The sequence below is a fragment of the Lactuca virosa genome, chromosome 7 (genome assembly GCF_052849685.1).
Source record: "Lactuca virosa cultivar CGN04683 chromosome 7, Lactuca_virosa_CGN04683_v6, whole genome shotgun sequence".
Lineage (NCBI taxonomy): Eukaryota > Viridiplantae > Streptophyta > Magnoliopsida > Asterales > Asteraceae > Lactuca > Lactuca virosa.
Window position 1 is genome coordinate 30140705 of NC_136432.1, and position 23467 is coordinate 30164171.

Here is a 23467-nt window from a genome sequence, read left to right on the forward strand (position 1 = left end):
ATGTGAATCGCATGTGATTCATATGTGAATCACATGTGATTCATATGTTAATAAAATGTAAATCACATATGTATTTTTGTGAGTGTTCTTGCATCAATCTTTTTTTAATTTTCTTGTATATTTGGAAGAAATTGTGGTGAATATTGATGAGGTGAAAAATGATAAATTGAAGAAAATATGGAAATATTGACACGAAGACATGAAAACGCTTTGAAATTCTGTAGCATTTTTTTTCCTAATTTATTTTGTATCGAATAAAATACTTATTCTGTTGTGTTTATAGATTAGTAAATAAAATGAGTTTTCTTATGATTTCCATACAAATATTATAGTATATGAAATATGCATATATGCATTTGTAAAAATATGCATATATGTACCTAAAATGATGATTTTTTTTTGATAAAAAATTGTTGTATTTTATAAATAGTCCAGTTTGTTTTTTTAAATGTTATTGACTTTTAAATGCTTTTAAAAAAATTGTAGTTTTTTTTATATATTTTGTTTACAAATTTTTATTTTCAAAAATTCATGTTTTCTATAAAAAATTAAAAAATCTGCACCTTTCAAAAAAAAATCGAAAATACTATTTTTTAAAAAATCTGAAAATTTGATTTATTATGTAAACTTTTATACATTTCTATTAATATTTCTAATAACACAAAAAATTAAACATTAAATGAGATTGGTAAGATGACGATCATGCCCTTAATGAATTAATTTTGATCTAATGCTCCTCTTTTAGTTCTCGGGTTCTCGGGAAACTATGAATTTTCAACCAATCTCACCCCTATATATATATATATATATATATATATATATATATATATATATATATATATATATATATATATATATATATATATATATATATATATATGATTGTGTCATACTTTTTGACCTCTAAGTTGGCAACCTTGAAGTCATCCATAACATTCGGAAAATGGAAGGAAAGGAGGGATCTTTGTTAGTGGACTATATGTATTTGTGTATTTAGCCCATGTATAATTAGGTTGGTATTGTATTGGCCCTTGATGTATTTGGCTCATTGTATCTTGTAAAAAATACGATTGTGTAATTTGTTATTGATTAAGGGAAAATAACATTCTTCATGGTATCAGAGTCTTAAACCCTAGTTGATCATATCTTCTTCTTTCTTGTGACCTTCTTTTGATCTCATGACCTTCCTCTAATATTATTCTATTTGTTTCTCCATCACCATGAATGGTGAGAGTAGCTCTGTTGTCAAACCCACTCATAAGGAGTATGGGATTACAAACATCGAAACCTACATCCCGCTTATCTGGAATTATCTGCTCGCAACTATGAGCCTTGGAGTGACCTTTTTCATGCACATTGTATCGTCTATGGAGTTGCAGACCATATCAACTCCACTTTTGACCCTCGAAACAACCCTCCCATGCATATTGAATGGAAAGAACTTGATCAAATCGTCAAGCTATGGTTGTTTGGTTTGGTATCTCATAAATTAATCACCTCTTCTTACACCATTGAAGAATCGGCTTGTAAGTTTTGGCTAAACCTTCATGAACTGTTCTATGATGATGTTGAATCCACAGATATATAACTGGAAAACGAATTAAGAAACATTACTTTGGGAGATCTATTAATCCATGAATACCTTGAGCAAATCAAAAAGATCACCGACTTACTTGAGGGGCTTGACGAAAAGGTCAAGGACAGCAAGATTGACATTGTTGCAGGTATCACTCGTTTCTCCAAGCTTCTTCCATCATTTTCATAGATGCATTCAATGCTCCTGGTTGAAGAAACGAAACTCAGCAGCCCTCGTCTCACGACTGCAACTCACGTTACCCACAACTCCGCTCCATCGCTCCTTCATGTCGGAAAATCACCCTCATTGTCGACTCATGGTGGTGGTGGTAGCTCTCACCGGGGAAACATAAATCGTCGAGGCAGCGGCCGGAACAACCGCAACCGCCGACAGCAGCAGCGGTCATATGTTGGTCGGCAACCACGCAACAATTAATACGGGTGGCTCAACATCGGTTCATGGTACCTCATCGTGCACTCCACCTGGTCAGGATCAACAATTTTGGGCTCCTCCTCATAGCTTCTCCCAGCCAGCTCAACAACACAGCCCAACATGGAGGAGGCCCCAATCGAACAGCCTAGGAATTTTGGGAAACAGGCCACCATCAGTGGAACCTCCACAGGCCCACCTACAGTCAATCATCTCAGAACAGTCCTCGTGGGCTTGGCTTGGCAACGATCAGGCCATATATTTCCCTCATATGTTCAGTACCATGTCATTAAATGACACGGGAAATATCAGTTGGGTCATGGACACCAGGGCGACTGACCATGTTCACTCAAACACATGTATACTCACTTCTATTGCTAATAATCCTTATCCTCCAAATATTTATGTTGGTAATGGTTCTGCAATACTTGTCGTAACCTTGGGACATACCTTTTTTCCTATTCCAAATATATATCGTCCTCTCCATTTACAAAATGTCCTTATTACCCCTAACATTATCAAAACCCTCATATTTGTTCGTAAACTTACTACAGATAATAATTACTCTACTAATTTGTATCCTTATGTTTTACCATTCTTGATTATCAGACATGTCGTCCTCCAATCCGATGTGATAGCTCCAAGCCTCTCCATCCAGTCACCAGCTCCATCAGTCATGCTTTTGTCTCCACATCATCCACCACATGGCATCAAAGACTCGGTCATCCCAATGATCAAGTCTTAAAGCATTTATTTTCTAGTAGTTCAATAACTTGTCATTTACCTAAAAATAATGTTACTTGCCAATTTTGTCGACTTGGCAGGCACACTAGACTTCCTTTTTATTTGTCTGATTCTTATGTTTGTGCACCTTTTGAAATTATTTATTTGGATTTATGGACAGCTTCTATTTCTAGTTTTGGTGGATTGCAATATTATATCCTATTTATTGATCATTACACTCAGTATCTGTGGGTCTACCCGCTAAAAGACAAATCCAAAGCCTTTGACAAATTTTTACATCTTTCAAACATCATCAAAACTCAATTTGGGGGCACCATAAAACTATTACAATGTGATAATAGGGGGGGGGGACAATTTCACAATCATTTTACAACTCAAGGGATAAATTTTTGTTTCTCAGGCCCTACACCTCTCATCAAAATGGTCGTTCCGAACGCATGAGTCGCACCATTAATAATATGATGCATACTCTTCTATTCCATTCTCATCTTCCACCCACTTTTTTTGCCTGAAGCCCTCCACATGGTTACCTGTTGACAATGTGTCGCAACGCCTAAGAAACAAATAATATAAATAAAAATAATGCTCTAATGCACTAAGGGATAGTACATGAAAACATGGTCGAATCCACAGTGACACGTCCTAAGGTCTATGCCTCTCTTGCGTAAGGCACTCTCTAAATTAACATAAATTAAAATGGGGGATTGGTTTAGTATTAAACTAACTTAGACAAAAATTTGTAGAAGAAAAATGCAAACTAAATACTGGAATAAAAATTCAATAAATGAAAGCAGTTTTAGTTTCGCAATGACTCTCCTAATCGTACAAATAACCTTCAACACGGTACATGAACTGTGTACTGTTTAACCTGGTAATGAAAATCATTAATAAGCTCTAACAATTTTCTTTTACTAAATTTTTTAACCAAACAAGCTCTTTGAATTAAACTTTAATTTTTACTAAATTAACCAAATAAGCTCTTAACTAATTTAGAAAAGTAACATTAAGCACAGTGTAAAATTCCCATTAAAGTTCAATACTTTTCACAAGTTAGGAAGCGCGAAGACTTGTTTGATCAGTTTATATTAGAGTTAACCTTAACACAGAATTAATCTGATATTTGTTACTTTTACTGATTAATAAAGACAATGACGGATCTAAACGAATCAGATAACTGGAATAATTTATCAACAATTAAAGTGGCCAACAAAAACTGAATCAAAATCAAACATCCAATTAAGCATGAAAACGATCAAACTAAATAGTAAAGACAATCAAAAATCGTGCCTAATGATTACTTGCACAAAAGTCGAGTCGTTTGTGAAACTGAAATCTAAGGTTGTTAGCCTGATATGGCTAAAAACGAATTACAAGAAGTAAATACGAAACGGAATTAATGAATCTTACTAAACAAAAATATAAATTGAATCGTGTTCTTCATATTTGTGTTTGGCACTCGAAAATCTCTAGAAATCGCCTCTCAGTCGTTTGGAATCACGAAAATTAGGTTACTAGGGTCTTTTTCGAAGCCTTTTATACGTCCAGTCCAAAAAGCGGGTAAATCTGCGATCACATATATGATAAATGTGATAGCATTTTTTATGAAAACGCGTCCCAATGTGATTTAATGCAATACGAAATCGTTTAGAATTTTTTCAGGACTTCGACAAAAAATTACGATCACATACATGGGAAATGCGATCACATTTTTTGAACTTTTTCCCCAGATCAAATTTTGGCACGTAGAAACCTCGAAACAAATGTGCGAGCATAATCTACGATCACATATATGGGAGATGCGATCGCATTTTTGTTCATTCCTGCTACGTTTCGGTCGTGATTCTTCCTTTCAAGATATTCGTGGTCAGTCTTTAGCATCCTTCCTTAGTTCCATCTCCGATCAAGCTCTAATGCTTCCTTAAAAGCATCCCGAAATGTCGTATATGTCAATGTGCTCCAATTTGCCTGAAAATCATAACAAAAGTGAGTAGTACGGGCATTCTACAAATATAATGAGAAACACATAATTTATAACAACCTTAGGGAAATAGTTAGCTTTTTTAAAGAAAAATACTAAGAAAAACATGCTAAAAGATGCATAAAAATGCATTTCACATTCCCATCTCCTTAACATTCTCCCATCCGTCTCTATCTCAAATGACACCCCTCATTATCCCCTTTATCACCGCCACCCAACATATAGCCGTCTTCATGTGTTCGGTTTTCTTTGTTTTCCTTGTCTCTACACCACTCATAAACTTCAACCTCGTTCCACACAATGTATCTTCCTTGGGTATCCTACCTACAATAGAGATATTCATTGCTTCGATCTCTCCACCCGCAATATCATTATCTCCCGACATGTCACGTTTGACGAGTAGATCTTTCCTTACGACTTGATTACCCCCACCAACCCCCTGTCTTACAACTTTTTATCTGATTCTGATACATCTCTCACTCTTCGTCACATACTTCTTCCTCCTCACGCTTCCGACTACACTCCACTCACTCGGGCGACTGACACATCCAACCCTGATACCTCCTATCCATTGCCTTCTACCTCTCCTCCTCCCTCATTTGCTTCTCCTCATGAGGTCTCTCCTCCTCATACAGGTTCTCCTCTTCACGAGGATTCCCCCGCCCCCCACCATCACATACACACTCGCTCTAAAATTGGCATCGTCAAACATATAGACCGCCTCAACCTCTATTTTTCCTCCATTTCGTCTGTTCCGAGGTCACATTTACGTGCTTTGAAAGATCCAAACTGGCATAAAGCCATGCATAAAGAATATACTGCTCTAGTTACAAATAGAATGTGGGTTCTCATGCCACGAGCACCGGGCGTGAATGTCGTCCGCTCCATGAGGCAATTCAAACAAAATTTTAATGCTGACGGATCTCTTTCCCGCTACAAAGCTCTCATAGTGGCAAACAGGTGTAGTCAATAACCGAGAATCGATTATGATGAGACTTTTAGTCCGGTAGTAAAATCGGCTACCACATGCACTATACTCAGCTTGGCGATATCCAGACACTGGCCTATTGACGTGAATAATGTGTTTCTTCATGGTCACCTTTAGGAAACAGTGTACATGCACCAGCCTTCACGCTTTAGAGACCCACAACATCAAGATAATGTGTGCCACCTTCAGCGCTCTTTATATGGCCTAAAATAGGCACCAGGTCCTAGTATCAGCGCTTTGCTCATCATCCTCTCCACATGGGATTCTAGTACAGTCTCACCTACTCATCCTTGTTTATCTTTCATCATGGAGCTGACACTGCATATTTATTACTATATGTCGATGACATTGTCTTGGCTGCATCTTCCACTTCTCTTCTCTGATCTCTTATTGCCCTGCTCAGCCGCGAGTTTGCCATGACCGATCTCGGGGCTCTGAACTATTTTCTTGGGATTTCACCCACCCACTCTTCTCAAGGTCTCTTCATCTCCCATCGCAAATACATAGAAGAGATCCTTGAGCAAGCACATATGTCTCAGTCTAATCCAGCTCGTACACCTGCCGAGACTTCTCAAAAGTTGGATGCCACTGGACCTCCTGTTGTTGATTCGTCTATGTATTGAAACCTTGCTAGTGCTCTTTAGTACCTCACATCCACTCGTCCAGACATTGATTTTATGGTCCAGAAGATTTGTCTGTTCATGTATGACCCACGGGAGCCTCACCTACACGCAGTTAAGCGCACATTGCGTTATATATCAGAATCACTCTGGACCAAGGTTTATAGCTTCATGTTTCCCCCATGACTAATGTTCATGCTTACTCCAATGCAGACTGGGGCGGGTGTCCAATCTCTCGTCATTCAACTTCAGGTTATTGTTTGTTCCTCAGAGACAACCTCATCTCATGGTCCTCCGAACGTCAAGGGCTCATCTCCCGATCTAGTGTAGAGGCGGAGTATCGTGGCGTTGCCAACACCGTCGCAGAAACATGTTGGGTTTATAATCTACTTCGTGAGCTTCAGTGTCCGCCTACCAAAGCCACCATTGTCTATTGTGACAATACCAGTTCTATGTACATGACATCGAACCTAGTTCAACACCAACGCACGAAACACATCGAGATTGACATTCATTTTGTTCATGACTTGGTTGCTCGGGAACTGTTCATGTTTTTCACGTTCCCTCGTCCGCTCAGTATGTCGACATCTTCACCAAAGGTCTTCCATCGCAACTCTTCAGTGACTTCAAAACCATTTTGAACATTCGGATTTCTCCTCCCGATCAAACTGCGGGGGGATGTTAGCGGACTATATGTATTTGTGTATTTTTGTATTCAGCCCATGTATAGTTAGGCTTGTATTGTATTGGCCTTTTGTATCTTACACAAATATGTTTGTGTAATTCATTATTGATTAAGGGAAAATACCATTCTTCAATCTCGATATCTGATCACACTTTAGAGGTTAAATTCATACCAAGGGGTACCATTCAGTGAGATTGAGGTTATGTTTGTATTAAAAAAAGAATCAATCCCTTTTCCCCACTTGTCCCAAAATTCATCATAGTCATGACATGATCTAAGTGATCCTAACAAAAAGAGTCAAAAGCCTTTTCTATGTATGATTTAAACATCATTATGTCCTTGTTTGCCTTATATCACGCCAAGGTTTCGTAAATAATCAATTTTCCATTTATAAATATTGTTTAACCTTCAATAACCACCTTGTGAACCACCCTTTTGAGTCTTTGAGCTAACAAAATGGATGGTAATTTTTTAATGGATACAAATTAAACTTATCTAATAGTATCAATGACACCTATACGATGTTAGGATTTTGGCACAAGGTTAATAAATGACACACTGCATATAGGTTGTAGGGGTGGCAAATCGGGTCATCGTGTCGTGTTTTTGATTAACACGACACGACACACACGACACGACAATATTTTATGTAACACGAACATGACACGACACGATGTCGTGTTTTTTTAACTAACAAGAAAACGAACCAATTAAAAAACAACAAACACGACACGAAACGGCAAAAATAACATAATATAGCAATTATTTTATTTAATTAATATTTAATCATACATAACACGACAAACACGAAAAACACTACAAACAAATTCTAAATCGTATCAATTTCATGCCAAATTTTGAACACGGACACGACACGACATCGTGTTTTTTACATTTGACACAAACACGCCATGAACATGAATTTGAATTTCAATTTCGTCCCAATTTGGGTATTGTGTTGTGTATTTTTGTGGTGTCGTGTCATCATTCATCACCCCTAATAGGATGTCGTCACTATCATAAAACTCTTTAACCTTTGGGCTTTCAGAGTTCAAGCTCACAAACTCCAAACTACTTTTCTGATTTCGAATGGGACATTCTGGACTTTCTAGTAGAGAGGTGTATGCCACAAATAGTTTTTGAACCTACATTCCAACTGAGTAAGGCATCCATAGATATCCTTGCCAAAGATGTTCTTATAAGGATCAAAGAAAGTCTCATAAATAGAACATGGATTTGAATGCCACAATCCATATTTCATACTTCTTTTATATTTTTTGCTTCGACAAATCTCGATTATGATGTCAAATAACTTTGGGTTTTTGTCACTGTGAATCTACCACTTATTCTTAATTTGTTGATATTATCTTGATGATCTTTTTCTTGATCTCTAAATTATTAGTCACACCCCTATCCATCTTCCCATGTAAGCAATTAATAAGATAAATGGACTTTTGTTTGCCCTTTTTTCCTTAATTTTATTTTCTATAACCCATACCCAAATTCTATCTTTAAGGCTTTTGAGTTTGTTTTTTATCTATTCCATCTCCCAACATATGTCTCTTGTTGTTCTTTCCGAATTTCATCGAAAATTCCCATATATATATATATATATATATATATATATATATATATATATATATATATATATATATATATATATATATATATATATATGAGTTATGTTCCAATGAGAACATTTTTCCCGTGAGAACATTTTTTACAAATAAAAATACACCAACTCCACCTACATCTATCGGTACCTTACTCCCACCACCACCTCTTTTCACAATGGAAGTTGGACCACCATTGACCACCGAACCACCACTACCGGAGTCACCGGATCACCGCCGTCAGAGTAATCAGATCTTCGTCGGAGTCACTGGAACGCCATCAGAATCATCTGTCGTTGCCTTTCCACTTTCCCCAGGTTTTTTTTACCATACCCCTTCGTCTCTACTCCTTCAACCATCAGAAACAACCTCTATTGTGACACTCTTTCCAACTGAAAAGCTTTCCCGATATGATTTCATTGATCACAAGAGCAGGTTTCTACCAGATCTGAAGTAGAAGATCACCATTTTCCCGATCTCGTTTCACTAGGTCTGAAGAAGGCCACAATATCTGGTTTTTTCGGTCACCACCGCCGCCTCTCATCTTCTTCTTTTTTAGGTCGGAGAGACCAACGGACCTCCGCCACCTGACATTTACCAGAATCATAGAACCATCGGACCATCACCGGAATCTCATAACGACCTGACTATCTACACTCGTCCCCAAGTTGGAAACCATGGCTACACTTGTCTCTTTTTGCTTCTTCGATTTGCTTCTCACGACCTCTCGTTTCACCGAGTACGTGATCTGGATTCACCGGATCTTAAGTAGAAGGCCACCAGATCTGGTTTCCTGATCTGGTCACCGGCCGCCGCCATCACCTTCGAGTCCGTTATCTCCGAGTTTAGATCAGGTTTGAACATATTTCTCATAGGCGGTGAAAGGAATTTACTCCAAGGTTGCCTGCAACTTTTAATTACAAATATTAGGTCGTTGATTTGCTGAATGAAAAACGACGTATTCAATTTGTGTCACTATACATGTCGTCAAATTGATAGAAAGATGCAGGGGGGTGGAAAAGAGAGCAAAGGGAGTGGAGATTCAGTTTTGCGAAATAGTGAAATGGTGGATTCGGAGGTGTCGAAACCAATGGTTTTTAGGTTTCCAAATGCACGGACAATGACAGTTCCTTTGCTGAAACTCGAAGCAGAAGAGTGGAATATCCAGCTTCGCCGGAGAAGAAAGCTTCTTCGAAGAAGGAGCAACCGGAGAAGAGGATATCAATGGAAGAGTAAGCCAAACACCTGTTTTGCTTTGGGACGTACGTGTGTTGAGACTGTGAGACAGTTCTCACGGCTCTTAAGACCAGCAACGTCGGCTTCTCAGACAGTGATTTCATCCATTGATTCTGATGGAATTCATGAGCTCAACAGCCATATCAGATCAAAAAATCTGATCAAAAGAAGATAGAATACCTTCGAAAGAAAAAGTGTAACTTAATTGGGGATTGAGAAAGGGTTAATTTAATTGAGATTGAGGAGAGCAAAAGAGACGATGGTGACGCCTATCAGTAGCCCAAAGTCAGAGATTGAAAAAAATAGATATTTTAATAAAGGTAATCATATTTACCTTTCTTTTCTTTATTTATTACGTATATGATTATAATTTTATTTTACTAATCTTATTTTATTTTCTATTATAGTCCGTTTAATATAAAAAAAATCAAAGATAATTTAGTAGAACTTATTTCAATTAATTTTTATTTGTATAAGATGTGCAATTTGTACTATTATTCCATAATAGGTCATTAAGTCTTTAAATTTAAAAAGTTCTTAATAATTAAAAGGTAAAAATTATAAAACCCTGTAAAAAAAATTATAATTAATATTGAACTCCTAAAATTAGTTATAGAAAAAGCTTTGCAAGGACATGTTTAGAAAAGTGCTTATTTTTGGATAAATTACATTTCGCTTGCCAAAGAGTGACCGGTGGCATTACAAATCTATGTAGGTATCTTTTATTCTTTTTTGTTATTCGTTTTACATCAACTAGACTTGAACCAATGGTACTTTCTCTAAAAAAAATATTTGGTGATGGATCAATACTAGAAGATAAAAATATATCAGTTTTTTTGTTGGTCCATATTATAGTAGTTTCTCTAATTGCTATGGAGGAGGAACTATTCTAATAAATAACTTATGTTCACAAAATAAAGAATAAGAAAATATATACATAAGTTTTATAAGAGTAATACAAGAAAGCACAAGTTAAATAATGTTATAATTATCGTGAAGGTTCTTGAAAAGGAAAGGATCCATCTTGCTCACGCTAGCTGATTTTCAAGTTCAAGGAGGTGAGTTCCACTAAGTCTCCTATTATGTGTACGTAATCACATATGATTTAAGTGGCTAAGATTCATTTTCGTGTTCTCGATTCAATAATTGTTTTTTTTCACTTTAATTATATGTTATTAAATACATTTAATCAGATGTGATTATATTTTTCTAATCACATATGATTTTATTTGGAAAAAACGAATATTGTCTATATAAATCATATGTGATTAGATATATACAATCACATGTGATTATATACATGATAACAAATATTGAGCCAAGAAAACGAAAACAAATCTTTATCCAAATTAATCATATGTGATTAAAAACATCTAATCACATGTGATTATATGAATCTAATCACATATGATTTATGTGGACACAATTCATTCTCGCTTTGTCGATTAAATAGTTGTTTTCATGTATTTTATCACATGTGATTATATGTATAATCGTATGTGCTTAAGTAGATGAACACAACTATTGAATCGAGAAGGAAAAAATGAATCTTGTCTACCTCAAATCATATGTGATTATATACATATAATCACATGTGATTAAATACACAAAAGTAATTATTCATCGAAACTGCAAAAATAAATATTATCTACATAAATCATATCTGATTAAAATACATATAATCACATGTGATTATATGTATCCAATCATATATGATTTATGTGGATACGATTCATTGTCACATTCTCGATTTAGTAATTGTTCTTTGTCAACTAGAATCATATGTGAATAAATACATATAATCACATGTAATTATATGTATCTAATCACATATGATTTATATTGACAAAAAATAATGATGCCTAAATAAATCATATGTGATTAGATACATATAATCACATATGATTATATACACGAGAAAAACTATTGAATCGAGAACACAAAGATAAATATTGTCCACATATATCATATGTGATTAAATGCATATAATCACATGTGATTATTTGTATCTAATCACATAGAATGTATGTGGAAAATATTTATTTTCGCTTTCTCGATTCAGTTGTTGTTCTTGTGTGCTTAATTACATGAGATTATCTGTATCTAATTAGATATGATTTATATGGACAATATTCATTTTCACATTCTTGTTCAACAGTTGTTCTTGTACATTTAGTCACATATGATTTTTGTACACAAGATTCATTTTCGCGTTTTTGATTAAATAGTTTTTCTTTTTCCACATTAATCATATGTGATTAATACATACAATCACATATGATTAAATACATAAGAAAAAATATTGACTCATGAATATTATCAATATAAATCATATGCGATTTGATACATCTAATCACATATGATTAAATACATCTAATCACATGTGATTTTGGTGGGTGGTGGGAGGGTGTGATTGGTGGAGGTAATTCATTTTTGCTTTGTGATTATATGAATCTAATCACATATGATTAAATACATCTAATCACATATGATTATATGAATCTAATCACATATGATTTATGTGGACATAATTCATTTTTGCTTTGTCGATTCAATAGTTGTTCTCATTTATTTGATCACATGTGATTATAGGTATAATCGTATGTGATTAAGTACATGAGCACAACTATTGAATCGATAAGGGAAAAATGCATCTTGTCCACCTCAAATCATATATGATTATATACATATAATCACATGTGATTAATTACACAAAAGCAATTATTCAGTCGAAACCGCAAAAATAAATATTGTATACATAAATCATATCTGATTAAATACATATAATCACATGTGATTATATGTATCCAATCATATATGATTTATGTGGATGAGATTCATTGTCACATTCTCGATTCAATAATTGTTCTTTGTCCACTGTAATCATATGTGAATAAATACATATAATCATATGTAATTATATGTATCTAATCACATATGATTTATACGGACAAAAAATAATGATGTCCATATAAATCATATGTGATTAGATACATATGATCACATATGATTATATACACAAGAACAACTATTGAATCGAGAACACAAAGATAAATATTGTCCACATATATCATATGTGATTAAATGCATATAATCACATGTGATTATATGTATCTAATCACATATAATTTATGTGGAAAATAAGTATTTTCGCGTTCTCGATTCAGTTATTGTTCTTGTGTGCTTAATTACATGAGATTATATGTATCTAATTATGGACAATATTCATTTTCACATTCTTGTTCAATAGTTGTTCTTGTATATTTAGTCACATATGATTTCTGTACACAAGATTCATTTTCGCGTTTTTGATTAAATAGTTTTTCTTTTTCCACATTAATCATATGTGATTAATACATACAATCACATATGATTAAACACATAAGAAAAAATATTGAACTCATGAATATTATCAATATAAATCATATGCTATTTGATACATATAATCACATGTGCTTAAGTACATGAGTACAACTATTGAATTGAGAAAGAAATAATGAATCTTGTCCACATGAATCATATGTGATTAAATACATATAATCACATGTGATTAAATATATTAGAACAATTATTGAATCGTCGCAAGAATAAATATTTCCCATACGAATCATATATGATTAAATATATATATAATCACATGTGATTAAATACACAAGAACAGCTATTGAATCAACACGTGAAAACAAATATTGTCCATATAAATCATATATGATTAAATACATATAATCACATGTGATTTAATACACGATGCCAATTATTAAATCGAAAACATGAAAATAAATATGGCCCACGTAAATAATATTTTATTAAATACATATAATCACATGTAGTTATATGTATCAAATCACATATGATTTACGTGGACAATATTCATTTTTGCATTCTCGATTCACTAGTTTTTCACGTGTATTTTAATCACATGTGATTATGTGTATTTAATAACATATAAATCATATATGATTCGATACATATAACCACATGTGACTCGATACATATAATCACATGTGATTATATACAAGAGAAAACCTAATGAATCAAAAACACAATAACAAATCTTTGTAGGTGGGGGTGGGGGTGGTGGCGGCGGGTGGTGGAGGCGGGGTGGTCGTGATTGGTGGTGATGGTGTGTGGTGATGGGTGGTGGTGGGTGAGTGGGTGGGTGGTTGCAAGTGGTAGTGATAGTGACGGATGATGGTTTTGGTGGGTGGTAATGGTGAGTGGTGCTGGTTGGGTGGTGATGATGGTGGGTGGTGATGGTGGCGGCGGGTGGTGGTTGGTGGTGGTGATGGTTATGGTGGGTGGGTGGTGGTGATGGAGGGTGGTAGTGGGTGGCGGATAGTGATGGGTGGTGGGTGGTGGTGGTGGGTAGTGATGGGTGGTGGTGGCGGGTGGTGGTTGGTGGTGGTGGTGGTGGGTAGTGGTGGTTGTGGTGGGGGTGGCGGGTGTTGGTGGGTGGTGGGTAGTGACGAGTGGTGGTGGTTGGGTGGTGATGGTGGTGACGAGTGGTGGTTGGTGGTGGTGGGTGGTGGTTGGTAGTGGTGGTTAGTGATGGGTGATGGGTAGTGATGGGTGGTGGGTGGGGGTTGGTGGTATGTGGTGGGTAGTTATGGGTGGTGGTGGTGGCGGGTGGTCGTAGATGGTGGGTAGTGATGGGTGGTGGGTGGTGTTTGGTGGTGGTGGGTAGTGGTGGGTGGTGGTGGTGGTGGGTGGTGGTGGGTGGTGTTGGTGATGGGTGGTAGGTAGTGGTTGTTGGTGGTGGTGGTGGGAGGTGGGTGGTGGTGGTTGCGGTGGGTGGTGGGAAGTGGTGGGTGGTGGTGTGTAGTGGTGGGTGGTGGTGGTGGTGGGTGGTGGTGGCGGGTGGTAGGTAGTGGTTGGTGGTGGTGGTGGGTGGTGGTTGGTGGTGGTGGGTAGTGATGGGTGGTGGTGGCGGGTGGTGGTAATGGGTGGTAGGTAGGAGTTGTGGGTGGTGGTGGCAGGCGGTAGAGGTGGGTGGTGGTGGCAGGTGGGGGTGGTTGGGTGGTGATAGTGGTGGGTGGTGATGGTGGTGGTGGGTGGTGGTTGGTGGTGGTGGGTAGTGGGTGGTGATGGGTGGTGGGTGGTGGTGGTGGTGGGTGGTGGTTGGTGGTGGTGGGTAGTGATGGGTGGTAGGTGGTGGGTGGTGGGTAGTGATGGGTGGTGGTGGTGGCGGGTGGTGGAGGGTGGTGGGTAGTGATGGGTGGTGGTGGGTAGTGATGGGTGGTGGTGGCGGGTGGTGGCTGGTGGTAGTGGAGGTGGGTGGTGGTGGTTGTGGTGGGTGGGTGGGTGGTGGGTAGTGGTGGGTGGTGGTGGGTGGTGGGTAGTGGTTGGTGGTTGTGGGTGGTGGTGGGTGGTGGTGGCGGGTGGTGGTGATGGGTGGTAGGTAGTGGTTGTTGGTGGTGGTGGCGGGCATGGGTGATGGGTGGTGGTGGTGGTTGAGTGGTGATGGTGGTGGCGGGTGGTGGTTGGTGGATGTGGTGGTGGGTGGGTAGTTATGGTTGGTGAGTGGTGGTTGGTGGTGGTGGTTAGTGATGGGTGGTGGTGGCTGGTGGTGGTGGTGGCGGGTGGTGGTGGTGGGTGGTGGTTGGTGGTGGTGGGTAGTGATGGGTGATGGTGGCGGGTGGTGGTGATGAGTGGTAGGTAGGGGTTGTGGGTGGTGGTGGCAAGCGGTGGAGGTGGGTGGTGGTGGGGTGGTGGTGGTGGTTGGGTGGTGATGGTGGTGGGTGGTGATGGTGGTGGCGGGTGGTGGTTGGTGGTGGTGGTGGTGGTGCGTGGTGGTGGGTGGTAGTTAGTGGTGGTGGTTAGTGATGGGTGATGGTGTCAGGTGGTGGTGGTGGTGGGTGGTGTTGGTTGGGTGGTGAGTGGTGTTAGTTAGTGGTTTTTTAATTGTTTGTAACTATTTTTTGATTTATATGAATATTATTCTATAATTTTAATTAAAAAATTGTGTTTTTCAAATTTGTTCTCAAATGTTCTTGCGATAAGAAATGTTCTCGATTGAACGCTCCATATATATATATATATATATATATATATATATATATATATATATATATATATATATATATATATATATATATATATATATATATATATATATATATATATGAAAAAACTAGTTTTATAGTAGTAGATCAAGATTTATATATAGGATTGCGAATATATGAATATTAGTGTTTGTTTTTTAGAAATATAAATATTTTCAAATATTATTGTGTTTAAAATTTGTCTTTGAAGGCATTGCATGTAAAAATAATAATTAAATATAAATTTAGGGGTAAATTACACCAATCGTCCCTCGTGCACATGCCAGAAAGTGTGTTTAGTCCATATTTTAAAAATTAACTCGGACCGTTCCTCATGTCATTAAAAGTTGCACGTTTCATCCCTCATTAGTTTAAATTTGCACGATTCATCCCTTGTGATACATAAAAGACTATAATACCCTTTTCTTTTTCTTTTTCTTTTTCATTTATTTTGAACATTTTTTTATATTTTTAATTATTAAAAATTATTTCAATTATTTTTTCTATTTTGTTAAATAACACCTAACCACCACCGGTAATCACCACCAACGGAAAATGAAGCACCACTGGTAATCTATACCACCACCGTAAAATGGAGCTCCACCGGTAATCTACACTATCATCGGAAAATGAAGCATCAGGGAAAATCAGGAAGGAAGAATCATGGCATGGAAATGTTTAATTCAAAATCAGTAAAGGATTTAGAGTTCTTAAATTGAAAGTAGATCTGATTCAATGAACCTCCAAATATGATTTGATACCAGGGAGATGGCAAGAGGGGGTTGTAAATCTGCACTTTGTCTAATTCGTTGTTCATGAATATCTTACCCCTTAACCTCCAATTCGTGTCTTCTTTACTTCACAAGAAGAAAGAGACACAGCTGATGATCAATTGGAGGGAGAAGAATAAGGTTGTGTCTGTGTTGAGACTTGTTGTGGGTATAAACATGCGAAATCAGAACCGGAGGTTTTCGTGGTGGTTGTGATTTGTAGAGAAAGACAGGTTGCATTATTCTCCTTCTTATGCCCTAACTAAAACCCTTGAATGTTCGTCTTCGGAAATCTCTGGATGGTACATCACATTGGCCTCGATTGAATCGATTTTTTACCCTAACCTCATCATCTCAGATCTGTAAACCATTCGTCTTCTCCGATGAGCTTCAAGAAACCCCTCCGATTTTGCACCCTTTTTCTGTTACAGGCACGAGTTTTAGGTGTGTGGTCGCCGACGTAGTTGCAGAAGAGATGAGAAAGTGACTGAGCGGATATGTGATGGTGTTGCTTTGTCGGAAGTCGTCGGTTTCCTTCTTCACCTGTACGCCGCCGTCGAAAGTTTCCAACGGAGTTTCAAATCAAGGTGGTGATGGTGTTTTGGTTCAGTGATGGACGTCTAATGTGAAGGAGTTAAGAACAGGGGAGAAGGGAAGTGTCGTACGAAGGGGTTGGAATATTTGGTTTATTTATTTATTTTTTAATTTAAATCTGATAAAGAAATAAAAAAAATAAAAAAAGAAATTAGTAAGGGTAAGATACCCATTTCATGCTAATAAGGACTAAGCGTGCAATAAAAAACAAACACAGGGAGGGTCCGAGTTAATTTTTTAAAATAGGGACTAAACAAATTTTTTTGGTATGTGCACGAGGGACAAATGGTATAATTTACCCTAAATTTAGAAAGAGACATTTAAACTCTTAAACAGTATGAAAACGCTGAAAGTTGATTAGCCTCGGCATTTCATTAACACATTAATCAACCCCTCATTTCTCAAATATATTTTGTATTGATATGAAATTATAAAGGAGATACATACCAAATGGGCCAAGAATCGAATGAAAGAATGGGCTATGCAAGAGGCATAATATCAGAAAAACAATATATACATATATACTTTTTGTTGAATCTGTAGTGTTACAAAATTATATAGTGTTACAAAATTATATAGTACAATTTGTCAATTTTCCACACTTCGAAGCGTGACAAATTTTTATATGGCTTTAACGGAGTTTGTCTATATACAGCCTAAAAAGGGCCAATCAATATTTAGTTCTTAGTGGTATCCATTGTTCCCTTACTAATTTGGTTAGGTTTTGAATGTAAAGTAATATTGGAAGAGGATTTTAAGCCCGTAGATTTGAAGGTAATATCATTATATCAGGTAAGATGATATAAGAAATCTGATATGAACATGCAATTGATCCATCTATAGAATCGTATGTCATATGACTCATTATAACATATATTCCCTCTATCCTTTCAATATCAATCAACAAGTGGTATCTATATATTTGGATAGTTCAAGTTTTAATTTTATGATTAAATTTCTTCTAGATAACATCTTTAGACATAAAGAATTTATAGAAACAAAATTTATTATCTAACACATGAACCAAAAAGTAAAATCTTAAGTTAGGAAAAGCAGAAAGGTAGCAAGCCTTTTCGATAAATAGGTACATTTTTTGCATATATAATTCCATTGAGCTCAGATTACAAAGATAAAAGGGGAGGCTCAAGTGCAAAATCCAGTCACAGTCAACAGTTGATACATAAAATTTGTTTTAGAGAGCCGCTGGCAAACTTATCAAAGTGACTGTTTGTCATTTTCTCACATCATCCATATTAACCTTTATCTAAAAAATATCTTTAAACTACCTCTATGCAATGAACTTATCATAAGTCTTTTTTAATCATATATGTTAGATTTATAATAAATGCATCCCTCCTATTTGCATTGTTTTCTAAAACCCCCCATTTCAAATTCGATGTTTTCTAAAGCAACTTCAGTTTTCTTGAAATAGATAGTAACTAATTTTAAGGTAAAAAAGAAAACTAATTAGTGCTCGGTGTGTTGTTTACTGGTTTGTCAAGAAAATAACAGCATGATGATAGACAAAGAAAATCGTAGAGTAAATAGCAAATTTGGTCTCTATCATATATTAAAAAGTGAAGTTTGAGTTCAATTTTTTTGTTTATCGTATGGTTACTGCAAAATTGAAACTTACACGTAGATCTCGAGTTAACTGCCGTTATCTTTCTCCGGTTAAGTTTTGTCATTTTACACGTATTTACACAACAATTAAATAAAAGAAAAAATAAAATACTACCCCTACACTCTCCTCTTTCCCATCTCTTTCTCTCTTACAATTCTCTTATTGCTCATTTGATTTTAACAACTAGAAGATACCACAACCACAGCCCTCCGGGTCGGAATGCCACCATCATAACCGGAACACCGCCCTCATCGTCGGAACGAAACACCCCCTCCCTCTCTCAGATCATATATCATCAGCACCATCCATAGCAAAATCACCAACACCAATCAACAACACAACCACAACCACTGGTTAACATTTTCATCTGTAAACAACCTCACCGTTACACATTCGGAAACGACGCCCTTATTCTCTATATATCTATCTCATAGATCTGAGTTGGCCTGACACCTCTCTCTCTCTCTCTCTCTCTCTCTCTCTCTCTCTCTCTCTCTCTCTCTTACAGATCTGACAATGGTGAGGTGGCCATAGCTAGGATTTCCCGATTAATGTTCGAGGTGGTTTAGGGTTTGAAAACCCTAGTTTCGTCGAATGAAAAAGAAACAACGACCACATATCTAAAAGACAAAAAATAGCGACCTCTCCCTCTTCGGAGTTGTCGGCCTCTGGTGGGATCTCGAATCCACCAAACAAATTACACCCTCTTATTTACAAAAAAAACGTAATATAATAGTAAAAAGGGGATCGATCCATAGGAAAATGGTTGTATTTAATCACCAATGCAATCCAATAGAACAAGTGTAATAAAACTAACTAACTACAATTAAACTAAAATGGAGAGTTTTGTGATTGTCTGAAAACTAAAAGACTTGACGAACTAAAATACTTGTAACTAAGCAGATGGTCAGATGCTCAAATATTTGAGAGATTGGTCAACTAAGGCAATTCAACACAATGAACATTTGTGTGTTTATCATTAGGTTCAATATGTAAGCTTATCACTCATACTGAATTGGGTATAGCAATCACGAAGCATGATATTACAAAATTCCTCAAAGGTAGTATGGAGGTTGGGGAAGTTCACAACACACCTTATTATTCATAAGCAAGAACCCAATTGAAGCAATTGAACACAAGAAAATTGATTAGCCTTAAGAATGAAGAAATTCTCAATTCCAAGAGGATGTCAATGCTTACACATCTATAACGGAGTCATGATCCATAAGCAATAGATGATTTTTACCACCATAAATCCATTGTTCTAAGAAAATTCAATGAGTCATTGCTAAATCAAAGAAATTAACCAACAATTATTATTCAAGTACCAAGCTCATGATCAAAGTACTAAACAAGCATAAGAATTATGAACTAAGAATCAATAACATGAGATAATTGACAATCAAGCATGAATCGTTCAAAACCCACAAATAGCCAAGGGTTTTAGACCAATTCAACAAAAATAAAGTAATTATCCATTCATGGCAACAAGACAATAATCATAAAAGTGTTTTAACATCAAGAAATTAGCTATATCTCTCCAAAAACCCCTCCAAGATCCTCCAATGGTGGAAAATTCGAAGTATGGCTGCTAAACCTAACCCTCAAGGTAAATTATGAGCCAAATAACCAAAATGCCCCCGGAAGGGTAGATATGTAGGTGGTCGCGCAAACTTGCGCGGGTGAGCTCCCTACCCTCGTAGATGATGATGAAATACTATTGGCTCTTTTTTCCATTACCCCATCCCACTACCTTAGATTCCAATGGTCCTCTTCACACCTCATGTAATGTCCCAAAAATGTATGGTAAAATTTTCATTTTTAATCAACCAAAACATTCATTCATTAATTCGCAAAGATAGTCAAAGTATGCAATGCAATCATGTCGGGCCCTTTCCCTTTGGAACCAGAAGTACCTAAAACATTTAAACATAAAACTGTAACCATAAATCTTAGTGAGTTCCCCAAAATACCATATAACATACATAACACACACATAACGTATGAATAGTGTGGTCCTCCCACGATCTTACAATTACTCGCTACTGCAGTCTTCATGTAGTCTTCGTTGCTATGGTCCTCCCATAGTCTTCCGTGCGGGTGTAACAATCATCCCATGGTCTTTAATACCGATGGCATGGTCCTCCCATGGTCTTTCATAAAAGTTTCATTGTCCTCCGATGGTCCTGACGCTAAAATCACAAAGACATTCTAGCAACCTACATAGTATAGTGAAAAGACTCACCTCACCAATGTAGTCGACAACTATTCATCTCACACAATCAAGAAGCAGATGCTACACACCTCCTAACCATTCATACAAGGTAAACTCTTAGTCTACCTTCTAAACTAGCCATTTGACTAAAAGTCAAACCAAATCAAAAGTCAATGGTCAATGTCAATGGTCAAATTCAACTCTAGCTGTCCTACACGTCGTGGACAACCAATTTCCATGTCGTGGTAGAGCTCGGCCCAAACAGTCTTGATTTTCATTATCACCACGTCGTGGCACCCAACTTGTAACTGTTGGATTAGGTGTCTAAGCCCATAACTATAATTGGTATGTACTTGAATTGATAGCAGCACAGTCCTTTTGGGTTGCCCTCAACCTAGCAACTGGACAAGGAAATTATGAAAGGAGAGATATTAATTTATAAGATTAATAAATTAATATATATATATATATATATATATATATATAAATGATTTATTAATATGTTAATGGATTAATATATTAATTAGAAATCATTATGTTTAATTAATTGTTAGCCAGAAATTAATCAGAATTGATTTTGGGGTTAAAAGAATTAATTATAAGGTGCAGGGACTAGTTTGCAATTATCTAATAGTTGAGTGGAAGGCTCTAGAACCCCCTTGGAAGAGGGTGGACGAAATCTTTAGGGGAAACCCTAATAATTTCGTCCATAGGGGCTTGGATAAGGCCCTTGGGTTTGCTTAGGCCCTAAGCAAAGGATAACTAGGGTTTCCCTTAAACCCTAGATCCCTCAGCTATATAAGGAGCCTCCTGGTTCATGTTTTTGGTACTCTTTCTTTTGAAGAAACCCTAAGGCCGAGATTTTGCATACTCCCTCCCCTCTCTCTTCTTCTACTTTCCTTCTTGCTAGTTTGGGTGTGATTCCATTAGAGGCATTACACTTGTGGTGCTAAAGCTTCCAAGAAGATCAAGATCAAGATCAAGGGAATATCAATTGTTTGCTATAACAATTGAAAGGTATGTAAACCCTAAACCCTAGTTTGTTAATTTCGAAATTAGCCTCTCTCCTCTAGGATTCTTGTTTTGCAATTCAAAGTTGTATGTTTAATAGTTAAAACATAGATCCAAAGTAGGTTGCATGTGAACTTAGGAATTGTTTCTAGTTTATTTGTTGTACCTAAAACCCATCAGTGGTATCAGAGCCATTGTTTGTTTTAAATTGAATTGCTATAATAGTTGAATTGCAAATTAGGGTTTATAGCCATTAAACCCTAAAGGCCAAATTTTCGCAATTAGGGTTTTCGATTGAAGGGTTTTCGAAAACCCTAGCATCCAAAGAACCCTAATCGAAATTAGGGTTAGGGTTTTGAAAACCCTAGCCTACTCCCTTGTGAATTTCGAAATATGCTAGAGGATAACTAGGGTTTCTTGTTTTGGATAATTGTTACTTAATTAGATTAATTGGATAATTATCCTTACCCTATATTTTCCAAATTTAGAGGGATAAGGATTAGGATTAAATTAATGGATTAATTTAATTAGATAATCCTTACAAGATTTAATAATTTGATTAATAGTTAATTAAAAGATAAATATTAAATCTAGTTAATTGGTTTATTTAAATTTAAATTTAATAGCTTAAATTTCGAAATTTATAAACCCTTGAAGTTTTAAAATGTTTTAAAACACACCTTATATATATATATATATATATATATATATATATATTATAATTAAAAGTTTAATATTATATATGTATAAGAATATGGTCAGTCAAATCGCTAGTATGCCTCATTCACGAAGCTAATCTATAAGGGGGGTATAAGGAAACTGCCTATAAAATGGTAGTTGAATGGGTGTCCACTCTCACCCACCGCTTCCTTGATTAGTGGAGGGTCGTTAGCAGAACGGATTTGATAGGACAACTACTTCTCATTAAAAGTATAATGATATTAAAGAAAGTACTAGAACATTATTTTCAAAATCCCAACTCTAGTTACTTTAGGAAAAATGTGAAAAGTATGCTAATCCATGAAATTGCACATTATGCTTTATTGGTCGTTAGTGGAGCGTGTGTGGTTAACCAGCACACTAAAAGGCACTAATAAAGAGTAGTAATGGGTATCTCACAATTGTCATTTTGATGGAGCGTGTGTGGTTTACCAGCACATCAATAGTTAATGATAAAGACAATGAGGTTACCAAGCACATTTGCATGGTTATTCACATCTTGTTTGTGATCCTCGGCATCCCAGTCACAAATAGAAGAGCATAATCTGAGATCAAAACATGCCATTGAATAGTTTCAATGTATCTCAAAAGAATTAGGAATTTCACTTCGTTTGTTTCGTCTG